This window comes from Lactuca virosa, chromosome 3 (genome assembly GCF_052849685.1).
Source record: "Lactuca virosa cultivar CGN04683 chromosome 3, Lactuca_virosa_CGN04683_v6, whole genome shotgun sequence".
In the NCBI taxonomy this organism is placed as follows: domain Eukaryota; kingdom Viridiplantae; phylum Streptophyta; class Magnoliopsida; order Asterales; family Asteraceae; genus Lactuca; species Lactuca virosa.
In genome coordinates this window covers 145,914,291-145,928,693 of record NC_136428.1, presented here as the reverse complement: position 1 = coordinate 145,928,693, position 14,403 = coordinate 145,914,291, and positions in this window count along the sequence as shown.

Here is a 14,403-nt window from a genome sequence, read left to right as displayed (position 1 = left end):
CCCTCACCATACACCGTAAGCAATCCCCCACTAGGGTTTCGTATGGTCACCATCTAACGCTCACAGTCGATCGCAGCTCCGAACTGACTCAACCAATCCATGCCCACTATGACACATACATCACCCATGGTTATCGGTACCAGATCTATCGAAAACTCAACACCAAAAATTTGTAGTACACATCCTCAGAATACATCAGTGGAAAAAACCGCATGCTCGTCGGCTATAGAAACCCTCAGAGGTCGACTCAACACCTCTCGTATGACACTGATGTGACGACTAAAAGCTAAAGACGCGAAGGATCAACTCGCACCCGAGTCAAATAACACCAAAGTACGTACAAAACTCACAAGAAAAGTACCTATATACAAAACAGTGTAAGAAAAATAAATCTCAAATAACAGGAATAAGGAAATACGTACTAACCACGACATCAGGTGCTGCGCAGACCTCCTTCGTTGTCAGCTGAAAAGCTCTCCCGCAAGCCTTCGGTGCCTCGACCTTCGCTGGTCGACTATCAGTAGATCGCAAAGTAGTAGGAGCGGAACCCTGGGCTGATCCCTGAATGAGCTGAGGGCACTCGGCCTTCCGATGGCCGGTCTGGTTACAGTGAAAGCAAACTGCAAACCCCTTGGGGCAATCCTTTGCCAGGTGCCCCTCCTTGCCACATTTGTAGCAAATCCCTGTCCGACACAATCCCTCGTGACTCTTGCCATACTTGCCACAAGTGCGGCCCATCTCGCCCCAACCTTCGTATCAGCGGGATTTTCCCGCTTCGTCGCCGGCTGCGACTGCAATGGTCTCCGGTCTCTCCCCTGAGACTCCCCCTCCTCCTTAGCTTGTAACTCTAACTCAATCTCCCTACGCCTGGAATTGGTCTGAAGCTCAGCCAATGTCTGGTATGACGAGTTTTCCATAAACTCTCGTATATCCCTCCTCAGTATGCTCAGGTATCGGCTCACACGTGCCTGCTCAGTAGACACATGTTCAGGGAAAAACAACGCCCTCTCATGGAATATCCTCATGATCTCGGTCACAGTTTCTGTCTTCTGCTTGAGAGACAGAAACTCCTGAGCCAACCGTTCCCTCTCTACCGAGGGAACATACTCATCTCGGAACAACTGTGTAAACCTCTCCCATGTCACTGCAGCATGATCTGCAGGAGTAAAGCTGGCAGTCACAAACTTCCACCGGTCCTTCGCTCCCAAGCGATGCTGGTCAGCGCGAACCGGACCCTCAGGTGCTCTGGGCATTAACACGTGTAAAAACAACCCTCAATCTCGGAGATCCATCTCATAGCAACAATCGGATCCTGTGTCCCATCAAACTGTGGTGGCATCGTGTTGCTGAACTCCCGAAACAACAACGAGTCACCCCCCTGTGGTCTCGAAGTAGCTAGGGCTACGGTGGCTGTGGCAACAGCAACCTCAGTAACAGCAGCATAACACTCATCGAAGGTCTCAATCAACGTGGTCTTAATAGACCCGAACATCTCTGGGATGGCCTCTCTGATGGCTGCGCCCACCTCAACATAGATGATCATGCAGATCTCCTCGTCACTGGTACCACTGGTGCTCCCTGGGTTGTGGCATGTACCCACCATAATGTCTCTGAAACACAACACAAAAATAATCAACGACTCATTCGAGCATACTCACACTCGATTTCCCTGCCCCTACATGCTCCTTATTATTCCAAATATTCTTACTTGGGTTGCATACAAATCTGGTGCTTTCAGTAGTACGGGCCCAATACTACCTTCCACACCAACCTGTAGTCATCCCAAGTCCTCCTCCTAGGATCCTAATTCACAGTACTCTATCCCTCATGGATATCAAACTACTCTCTCGGTAGATTCCTCTATGCCCATCTAGGTATCCCTCCTAGATCACTCAACTCTCTCTAAAAGATTCCTGCTATGTCTCTCCTACTCTGTTCACACAGAGAAAATAACAGATAAGATCACACTATAGCATACCCTAGGCTAAAGCATCATGAATCAGGCAACTCTAGTTCTAATTTCTGAAATACCTAGCATATCCTCTAGCATGCAACTCTAATTCATAAATATCTCATAATACAAACAAGTAATGGTTTTTTAGGAATTGTCGTTTGGGCTCTGCCTGATTGTACACACTGCTCCTCCTCCTTTTTCTCTTAAAAACTCTTTACTCGTTTTAACAAAAAATTATTTCCCTTTAAATTTTTTTCTCAAATCCTTAGTTTGAGTTTAGACATACCCGAAAGTACATCCGAATCCATAACCAAGGCTCTGATACATACTTGTAACACCGTAAATTTTCAGGCAATTTTTTTTATTTTTAAACACATAATTCTGAATATCACATTCCAAAAACCACAAGTGTCAAATTGTCAAAACACAAATTCATAAATTGATTAATAAAATCCAAGATCCACAAAACATAAACTCCATCTCACGTGTGTGTACAATCAAGCCGGCATCTTCCCGCGATCCTAAGAAGTACCTGAAACACATAACACATAACACGGTAAACAAGAAGCTTAGTGAGTTCCCCAAAATACCACACATATCTCATTAGCCTCTCATGGCTATATCTCAAATAAGACCCTCCGGTTAATGTGTTTCAGTGGGACCCTCCGGTCCCACAACTCGGGTGGACCCTCCGGTCCTAACTCAGTAAAGCTCAGAATAAAACACAACATAAATCACAAAGACATAATGCAGGATATCACAATACTCAATAATAGCATACAAGACCCTCCGGTCACACAAATTACCACTCAAGGTAAGTATAGTGAGAAGACTCACCTCGTAAGCAAGTAGATGAGTCTCGTACACAAAACACCGATCTAGCCTCCGCCTAACACATATGATAATTATCTCTAATTAACACTTAAATCACAACTCTAAGTAAACCAATATATTTTCTCTCTTTAATATCTTGGAATGGATAAAAGACCATTTTACCCCTCCATGGTCTCCCTATTGTCTGTCTTGACCAAACCCTAAAGTCAACAGAAGTCAACACCTGAGTCAACAGTCCATGTTGACCCGACTCGTCGAGTGCACCTATGTGACTCGCCGAGTCCCCTTGTTTCTAGAAGTGTTGCGAAAGTCCCCCTTAGCTCATCGAGTTGTCTCATCAACTCGCTGAGTCACACGTGTCTAAACTTATCGGGGAAAACCCTAACCGACTCGTCGAGTCAGTTCTACGACTCGTCAAGTCCTTTCAGACTCTATTCTCATTCAGTCGTTTTAAGGCATATTTACAACGCCAAACTCTAGATCTAGCCTCCCAAGGCTGAGATACCACGTAAAGCTACAAGCTTTACGTCCATGCATGGCACTTAGGGCTTGAAATGCCAAACAACTTCTATTTCGGGTCTTAAGCACACAAGATCCTCTATAACTCGATAAAGCTGGATCCTTTGGACTCTAGGGACCTCACAAGGTCCAGATCTCAAGTCTAAACCTCTTGGTAAGCTCAACACACTCAAAGCCTCAAGGAAAGATGGAATAAGACCTAAAACTCCAAAAAATGAGATCTAATCAAACTAATGAGCAAGGTGGAGACTTTTTACCTTCAATAGAAGCTCTAGATGAAATAACACCAGATCCAACAGTCTCTACTCGTTCCATGCTTGCATTCTCCACTTTTCTCTTCAAAAGGTGCACTAAAATGCCCAAAGATTAGCTCTCTCTCTCTCTCTCTCTCTCTCTCTCTCTCTCTTTCTCTCTTAGCTCAATATAGGCGATTAGGGTTTTGACACAGGGGAGTAAGGTGGATGGCGAGGCGGAAATGAGGGCTTAAGGCCCTTTAAATAGGACCCAACCCCGGAGAATTAGGGTTTCCTCTCACAGCGCCAACTCGTCGAGTTGGCTCTCCGACTCGTCGAGTTAGTCATAAAACCCACGCGGCCAAATCTCTGCTCTACTCGACGAGTTGGGGCCTCCAACTCGTCGATTTGCTCATGAAAATCATAAAAATGTTAAAAAGTATTATACCTTGGAACCGGGATGTTACAGCAGTGATATAGAGAAGCAATCTTATCATGAATCGATATTTCTTCTGATTAACAACTTCACCAATTGGGTCGAAAAAGATCTTGTGTCCGAAACACATGGGAAATTTAGGAGAGGAATAAGTATCCATATAGTATTTCTTTAGAAGCTTAGAAACATATTTCTTCTTGTGGATGAAAATTCCTCGGTTCATTTCCTTTACATGCAAAGCGAGAAAGAAGCTTAGTTATCGGTTCACACTCATTTGGAACCTTCTAATCATCAAGTTTGTGAAATCGTCAACCATTTTTATGTCGGTCAAACCACATAGGATGTCATCAACGTAAATTTGGACAAGCATGAAATGAGTTTTTTTTGAATCTTTTGAACAAGGTAAGATCGAGTACTCCTCTTTGAAAACCTGAACGCTTAAGAAAACATGTTAGTGTTTCATACCAGAGCTGATGAGCCTGTTTAAGACTATATATAGACTTTTGGGCTTTGTAACAGTAAATCGGAAATGCAAGATTAAGAAACCTAGGCGTTTGTTGGAGATAAAATTCTTCTTTGAGTTCACCATTAAGAAACTCACCTTTAACATCCATTTTGTAACCCTTAAAAAGGCTTTGTGGGCGGCATATGTAAGGAAAATGTGAATGGATTCAAGACAGGAAAAAGGTGCAATGGTTTCTTCATAATGTAATCATTTAATCTGTTTAAATCCCTTAGCCACCAGCCTTTCTTTATTACGTATGATAACTCCTATGTCATCAAGTTTTTTTTTGAATATTCATCTGGTTCCGACTATAGGGTGATCCGTAGAAGAATGAACTAATGTCCATACATGATTTCAGTCGAACTCAACTAACTCCTTTTACATTACTGTTATACAGTCTGAATGATATGAAGCCTCTTTGATAGACTTTAGCTCAACAAACGAGATAAAAGAAACATAATGACACTTATTTTGAATATCAACAATGGATCTAGTTTGCATACCTACATTTAGATTACCAATAACTTGATTTAGTGGATGATCCTTTATCCAGACGTGAAGTCTCGGAAGTTCGTATGTAGTGGGTGATCTGACATTAATTATAGGGTTGTGTTACTCCCTTTGAATTTCTTGAATTATGGGTTGATGCTCCTCATGAACTTTTGTACTTGATATCTAAGCATTATTAGAGGGAAAATCGAAGAAATTCACATTATCATCAAATTTTGGAATTGGGTCAGATTCATGGAAGTGATCTGTTGCGTCTTGAAAACTTTTAGTGTTTTTTTTATTCGAATGTTAGATTACTACCTTGCCTTTGGGGTGTGGTAGGTAATATATTCTTCCCCCAACCTAAGATGGGAACACTTTGGAATCAAAATGAGCGAATGTCGGTGGGGGCCATACCAGGTCTGAGAAACTAAAGGAGTGGGAACTCGTCTAGTTTTCAAGTTAAGAGTAGTTTTTGGAGGCCCAAACAAGGTATCAAAGTCAATTTCACAAATGGTTTGACGATTAGGTGAACCAGGAGGAGGGACATCCTAATCATGAATGTGAGTAGTGATATGAATCGTTTCAGTGGCCCTAATATAGTTGGCATCAAATGAAATATCAAAGATTTCTTCAATAAGACGTGTCCATCGGTTGAGAACAAAATAAGCTTTAGACCTGGATGAATACCCTAGAAAAATATCTTCATCTAATTTTGGTTGAAAACTGGTCAGCTTGTCTTTGTTGTTCTGGTTAAAACTCCTGCATCCAAAGATATTCAAGAAAGAGATACTATGTTTTCTACCATTCATGGCTTCATAAGGAGTCATGTTGAGACTTTTTTTTATAACACTTTGGTTCTAAATGAAGGAGGCAATATTGACAGCTTCAGCCCAAACGTACAGTGGAAGATTTTTCAATTTTAAAATTGACCAAGCAGCTTCAACCAGAGTTCGATTCCTCCTTTCTGCAACACCATTCTTCCCGCAGAGAGTATGTAGCTGAAGAATTGTGGTCAATACCTTTATCTACTAGAAATTTTTCTATCTTTGCGTTTGTAAACTCTTTTCCATTATCGCTACTAATCCTTTGGGCAGGCAATTTGGTAATCACTTCAATTCATTTGGAAAAGTTGATAAGCTCGGAAGCAGTGTCAGATTTCAACCAATGAAAGAAAACCCACGTTAACCTAGTATAATCATCGACTATTACCAAAATGTACTGCTTGTGATGAAGGATTTCAACTGTTGAGGGACCATAGAGATCAATATGAAGAAGTTTTAATGGTTCAGAAATGGATTTTCCAATAAGAATTGGATGACCTCTCTTGGTCTGTTTTCCACATTCACATGTAGCAAACAAATTCTCATTATCAAACATTAAAAGAGGCAATCCTCAGACCATTTCACCAGTGGCCATATCATTCATCTATGCAGAGTATACATATTCTTGTTGCCATAACCAACTAACATTGGAAATTACTTTGGCAAGGAAGCACATATGAGGCTTTCCTATCATGAGATTTATATGTAGATTATAGATATTCTTTTTCCACTTTGATCGAATAAAATATTTTGACCTACCGTCATTCATAATGTATATATGCTTGTTGTTGAATTCAAATCAATGATTTGCATTAGTGAGTTGAGCAACACTAATTATATTGTGCTTAAGTCCGACAAGGCGGCAACATAGGCTACATTTTGAATGGTAAAATTCCATTTGCGAGGATGCCATAGCTTCTGATGATATTATTTGTGTTGCTACCAAAAGTAACAAAACCAACTTTTGAAGTTAACTTGTATTCTCATATGAAGTTCAACTTATCATTCATGTTCATAGAACAAGCGCTATCAATTTACTATATTGTTCCTTGTTCATCTCCACATAAAGCCTACAAAATAAGAAAGATTTGGAGTTTTTAGGCTCCTTGTAAGATTCACAAACTTTAGTATGGGCTTTGGACTTGGCCTTCAAATTTGAGACAAATTGAATCTCAAATTGCGTTTTACGAGACATTTTTAGGAAAAAGCAGAATTTTAGAGTCTTTTCATCTATCCAAAAGTCATATTCAATATTAGTTGGATCCGAAATGGTTTTGATAAGAATAACCGTTTTCTTGAATCTCCATTCAAATTTAGGAATTGGTTTTGTCAGAAGCCTTTCGTCATATGGGATTTTAACATCTTGTCTTTTGTTCACCCGGTTGACATTTGTTTTGGTCTTTGGAATTTTTTTCGTTTTTGGAAATCTTTACTATGGGAGTGGTAGTGAGTTTGGGAGAGGGTGGTTTACGAGGAGAGAAATTATCCTCAGATGATGGAGTGACAAAAGTACATTTTGACTTTGGACCGAGATCAGGTGCATAAAAAGCACTAACAACTAAGGGTATTTTGAGGATCCTTATAGGAAAAAAGGGATTGTGGTTCCTAGTGCGCGGATGAACTATAATTTGTGACACACTCTTTTTGGACTTTTCAAGAAACCTAGAGTTAAGCCCAGATTTTGTTTTAGTGGCTAATACTTTCCTAGCTTCTTCTTTCGGATAAACAATATTGTAACACTCCAAATCAGGTAATTATCCTTTATACCCTTGAAATATAAATTAGTACAAAATAGTTCCTCAGTACGCTGGGCGTACTCCAGGAGTACGCTTAGTGTACTAAGGATGGATTATCGCGGAGGGTTAGCACGTACGCAGGGCGTACCATGGGGTACACAGGGCGTACGTGACTGATAGCCAAAACCCTAATTTTCGGATAAGACACCTATTTAAGCATCCTTAAGTTATTGGGACTAAACCCTAACCAGCTCCTATAGACAGTCGGGGTTTATTGACTCAGTGTGGCAGAGTTTGGGTACCAGCATTCAGGGGTGTGAGACAAATGATCTTGGAGGAGGCGCACAAATCCAAGTTGTTTATCCATTCGAGGGCCACGAAGATGTATCGAGACATGAGGTTGAGTTATTGGTGGCACTGCATGAAGCAGGAAGTTTCATGGTTTGTTGAGTGGTGTTTGACCTGCAGGAAGGTCAAAGCCGAACATCAGAGGCCCCACGGCAAGGTTCAGCCCTTGCCTATCCCCATGTGGAAATGGGAAGAGATTACTATGGGTTTTATCACAAAGTTGCCTAGGACGGCTCGGGGCGTGGATTCCATTTGGGTTATAGTGGATAGGATGACCATGAGTGCGCATTTTATTCCAATTCCCGTAAGTATCTCCGCCGAGAAATTAGCAGATATTTATGTGCGGGTAGTGGTGGTCAGGCACGGGGTGCCGGTATCTGTGGTCTCGGACCGCGATGTTCGATTTACCTCCAGGTTTTGGAGGAAGTTCCATGAGGATTTGGGTACTCAGTTACATTTCAGCACCGCTTACCACGCCCAGACCGATGGTCAGAGTGAGTGGACGATTCAGACACTCGAGGATATGCTTCGGGCTTGCGTATTGGATTTCGAAGGGAGTTGGGATACTTACCTTCCACTAGCATAGTTCTTTTACAATAATATTTATCATGCTAGTATTGACCGATCTCCGTTTGAGATGTTTTATGGTCGGAGGTGTAGGACTCCAGTATGTTGGGGTGAGGTTGGGCATCGAGTCATGGGAATCACCGAGGTGGTGCTTAAGACCACGGATTCAGCAGGTGCACGACAGGTTGCGGGTTGCACAAAGTCATCAGAAAAGTTATGTTGACCGGCGTCATTCGAGTCTCGAGTTCCAGGTGGGAGATTTCGTGTTATTGAAGGTGTCACATTGGAATGGTGTCATCCGGTTTCGGAAAAGGGGAAAGTTGGGGCCCCTATTTATTAGTTTGTTCAGAATTTCTGCCCGAGTCGGCAGGGGTGCTTATCGATTGGATCTCACTGATGAGCTGAGTCAGGTTCAAAACACCTTCCATGTGTCTTAGCTTCGAAAGTGTGTCACTGATGAGGATGTAGTTATTTCTTTGGACGATATTCAGGTGGATGAGAGCCTGAATTATATTGAGAAGCCTGTTGTGGTTTTGGATAGGAAGACTAAGGTTCTTCGAAATAAAGAGGTGAAGCTAGTGAAGGTGCAATGGAAGCATCGAAAGGGCTCAGAATAGACATGGCAGTCGGAGGATGAGATGCGGGAGCATTACTCGGATCTGTTTGTGTCTGCGGACTTTGAGGATGAAGTCTAGTTCAAGTGGGGAGAGTTGTAACACACCAAATCAGGTAATTACCCTTTATACTCTTAAAATATAAATTAGTGCAAAATAGTCCCTCAGTACGCTGGGCTACTCCAGAAGTACGCTTAGCGTACTAAGGATGGATGATCGCGGAGGGTTAGCACGTACGTTGGGCGTACCATGGGGTACACATGACATATGTGACTGATGGTCTTTGGAATTTTTTTGTTTTTGGAAATCTTTACAATGGGAGTGGTAGTGAGTTTGGGAGAGGATGGTTTACGAGGAGAGAAATTATCTTCAGATGATGGAGTGACAAAAGTACATTTTGACTTTGGACCGAGATCAGGTTCATAAAAAGCACTAACAACTAAGGGTATTTTGAGGATCCTTATAGGAAAAAATGGATTGTGGTTCCTCATGGGCGGATGAACTATAATTTGTGGCACACTCTTTTTTCAATAAACCTAGAGTTAAGCCTCTATTTGGTTTTAGTGGCTAATACTTTCCTAGCTTCTTCTTTCCGATAAACAATATTGTAACACTCCAAATCAGGTAATTACCCTTTATACCCTTAAAATATAAATTAGTGCAAAATAGTCCCTCAGTACGCTGGGCGTACTCCAGGAGTACGTTGGGCGTACAAAGGATGGATGGTCGCGGAGGGTTAGCACATACGTTGGGCGTACGTGGTTGATGGTCAAAACCCTAATTTTCGGACTTGACACCTATTTAAGCACCCTAAATCATTGGGAGTAAACCCTCACCAGCCTCTATAGCCTCATATCGTCCCTTAACCTCATATTTCCTTGTGAGTGTGGTTCTTGAGCTTAGAAAGTGTGTTGGTGGCCATTTTAGAGAGCATTCAAGGAGTAGAAGGTGGCGTTCAAGCTTTAGGTGTCATTGAGCTTCGAGTTCCTGCACTAGAACATCTTGAGGAACTTATGGAGGTATAAAGTCATAACCTTGTCATCCTTTTCATTATATTGAGCTAGGGTTTTGTTATGGAGTCCCTTTTTGGCTTTTGGACATTCTCTTATGAGTTGAGCAACTCCAGAGACTAGAATAGATAGATCTGAGCACCTTGAGCTTGTTAGATGCATAAATGTGACATCCCCATTTTCACGGCCAGAAAACACCGATTTTGTTTATGCTTGTTTGAAAATCAGAGTTCTTCTTTTAATAAAAATGTTGCGGAATTTGTTCCCAGAAAAACATGATAAATGCGTTATCAAAGCATTTCCGAAGAAATGTATTTTTTTTATTCATTTTAAAACCTTGGGATGTCATCGTCAATACAGGAACATAAGCATAAACAGAACTTATATTTATTTACACTAGTGATCTACATCTCTTTTAAATCTCTCAGTGCAAAGTAGCTTCGTATCGACACCTGTGATACAAATAAGCTGGAGTGGGTCAGGTTGGGAAACCTGTTGAGTACATAGGGATTTCAATCCCATAATGTTATATTATATATAATTTAGAACACAAAATATACAATTTCCCCATATATATAATCAACTCTTACCCCACCCCGTTAATCCTCACAACGAGACTATCCATACTCTCGGACCTTAAATTTTACCTCTTACTTAATCCATACTGTCGGATATAATCCATGCTCTCGGAGCAATAATTGTGCCCATTCCATACTCTCGGGTTAGGGGCAATTGGTCTATGTCTAAATCCATACTCCCGGATTAATGACGGATTTTGTGTCCTGCCCATACTCCCGGACTGAGGACAACTGACTATGTCTTAATCCATACTCCCGGACTAAGGACAACTGACTATGTCTTAATCCATACTCTCGGATTAATGACAGTTGACTATGTCCAATCCATACTCTCAGACTAGGGACAATGACTATGTCTAATCCGTGCTCCTGGATCAATGACATATACTAATGTTCTACTCTCTAAGTATAACTCACTTGTACTCATAAGAAAATACTACCCAATGTTCCTCATAATTAATTTAGGTTTACTCTTTATCCTAAATTATCATATATAATCAGGTATGTTCTTTAACACGTATTTCAGGCAACTTCAATTAACTCTCACATAAACATATAATTAATACTTCAATAAATACTTTTATTAAAATCATGTTCATGAAAGGGACTATGCACTCACCTGATTAGGTGGTGACTCGGCACTCGGACAGCGCTTCGTTACTCTCAAAACAATTTCCTCGACAAAACCTAGTATCAAAACCACTAGGGTTTAGTCTAACGTTAACCGCGATTAATTAATAGTCTAGCTATTATTATTATTATATAAGCGTGACACAATACTTTTCACCCACTATATACAGACGAGGCCAGACATGGAACACCGGTGAGCAGGATCATTTTGGCATTAAAGCACTTTTGAAATCCAGCAACCCAAGCGGCCCTCCAAACCGGAACCCCCGTACCGTGAGTGGTTAAAAGATACTATAACGACACTTATATAACTAATAATAATAGCCCAAATATTTATTATAAGGTCCTAATAACATTACTATATTAAAACATGAGCTATACTAAAGATAGGTTGGGCGCAGCTCACTTACAACGGGTTTTTCTCAAAACCGGGCTTCGCTGGAGCAGCGTTCCCGAGCCGAAAGGCGCTTCTTCTCGGAGCCGTTGGGCGCTCCGGGACTTCCGCCTCGTGCTAGGGAGGTTCCCTAGGCTTTTCGGGGGGTTTCGGGGCTAGAGAGAAGTTCTAGAGAGAGAAGGAAGTGAAGGGAGGTGTGAGAATGAATGGAGGGGGCATCTCTATTTATAGGAGGCTGGAGGGTCACTCACGTCGTGAGTTTCTTGATTCTCACGTCGTGAGCCAGCTGTATACAGCCAGGCACAACCTGGTGCTGATACGTGGCATCGCACACAGGGTGGAAATCAGCCGATTTTCAAAAATTTATAACTTTGGCATACGAGCTCCGTTTTCGACATTCTTTTTTTCAACGCATAGGTAAAATCAAGATCTACAACTTTCGTTTAGACTCCATCGGCTAATTCTCGATCGATCTTAAATTTAACAGTAGGAGACGTTTAGACTGTTAAATGACCGCGAAGAATTCGTAACTCCTTCATACGGACTCCGTTTTCGTCTGTCTTTTTACCGTTGAGTTCCTATTAATGAGATATTCAACTCTTGTTTAGGTCACGTAAGCCAAAAACCGCTCGAACTAAAATTCGAGTTTCGGGCTGTACAATGCTAAGCCAAATCTTAGAAAATTCATAACTTCCTCATACGAAGTCAGATTTGGGCGTTCCTTTTTTGTATGTTCTCGGTTTAACAAATACTACAACTTTCGTTTAGATCGTTAAGGCTAAAAGTCGCTCCATCGTAAATTTACTATTTACGCTTCTCGGTGTCGTGCCGGTTTTGCCGCGAAACTTCGACGAACCATAACTTCTTCGTTACAACTCGGATTTCGGCGTTCTTTATATGTACGGAAACCTTGAGACATATTCTACAACTTGGTTAAGATTATTTATTCTAAAAAATCTTTTGCCGAAAAGTTGTTTTCGATACTTATTGCCTCTAAATTGACTAGCCCGGATCTACGGGCGTTACAATAAAGGTTACATCTTGTTGGTGATTTGGACTCCATGCATAAGTTAGAAGTCTTAAATAATGTCTTAATGGAAAGTATGGACTAGTGGAGTCATTCATGGCATGTAAGGGCATAAAGTTGCCAACTTTATGCCCTAGGGCATCTTATTAAGCCTAGATCTAAAGTTGAACGTTGAGAACTGGAGTATTAAGCACTTAATGGTTGTTTAGTGCATAACCTGTTTGTACGTCGTGCGTAACAAGTTGTACGTTGTGCGTACAGGGGCATGGTCGGTATGTTGAGTGTGCTGGAGTGGTACGTAGGGCGTATGCAATCCAGTTGGGCTTTGGGCTTTTTATGGGCTTGTAGGTTAGTGGGCTTTAGGCAGTTCTGGGCCTGGTCCCATTTTAGAGTTGTGGGCTAATATTCTGAATTGGGCAATATGGCCCATTAATAGCTTTGGTCATAGACCTTGGGCCCATTAGCAACGGGAAGACTATTGGGCCATTATGGAAGGACTTGGGCTTAGGCGTATGGACTCTTTAATTAAATTGTGTTTAATTCTAATTTAGGGTTTATGGTGTTATTGTTCAGCGTATGAGTTTGGACTGTTAGGCGAGTAGCGTTCGTGTTCAACAGACTAAGGTGAGTTTCCTCACCATACTAATGGGTCGAAGGCACCAATGCCGGCCCATGTTATTTAGCTATAATAATTACTTATGGATGTGATATGAATATGTTATGTACTTATGTAAAGACCATGTGGGGGTTCGCATGGCAGTTGATTAAGACCATGTGGAGGTTCCTGTGGCAGCTGATTAAGACCATGTAGGGGTTCCCATGGCATCTGGAGTAAGACCAAGGAGGATTTTTGTGGCTTCCTTACATGTTTGTTGTATGCATGGCGTATGTAAACTTATATGATTGTATGTATGGTATTTTATAAGGATCTCACTAAGTATTAGCTGACAATTTGCTTGTTGTTTCAGGTACTTCGGGATCTAAGGGCAAGGGCCCGACATGATGGCGCAACACGCACTCTCCAGTACTTTATTATGGGCACTCTGATTTTGGAATAATTACGTGTTGTTTGGGATTTTGAGAAACAATTGTGGTTGAAATTTGTAATTAATGAATATGAGTATTGTTATTTAAATGGAAAAAAATTCCTTAAAAAATTGGGTCGTTACAAATATCCTTATTGTTCAACAATTGTTTCTTCTTTGAGTCAGTAGGATTTTTGGAAGATTATACGATAGATGGATTGTTAAAACACCGTTTTATCGGATCAATAGTGGATTTTGAAACTATTTTTTATAACTGTCAATGGTTGCCCGTATGCAACTGGTAACTTCAACGGAATTATCAGATTCATGTCCAGAGATCCCAAGGATGATTTCCTCAATGACATAATCATTTAGAGGACTGCAGATTTGAATGAAAACTCATGTACCTCCTGTCCTACTGGGATTTCATGAGATTGATTCAGGTCCAAGGATATCATAGGTGGAAATATTGTGGAATCAAGACTTGAAATAGTGATAGGTTTAGAGTCACTAATTAAAGATTGATAACCTCTAGTTGGGTCATGCAAAGATAACAAGGGAGAGACGGGAGTATCCAAATAGGTGTTATTTGGAACATCTCCTATGTGAGTTATTTTTTGAAGATCTTTTAAAGGGGTAGCAACAGGAATCGGAAACTTGGTAGGGACCACTGTTGCAAG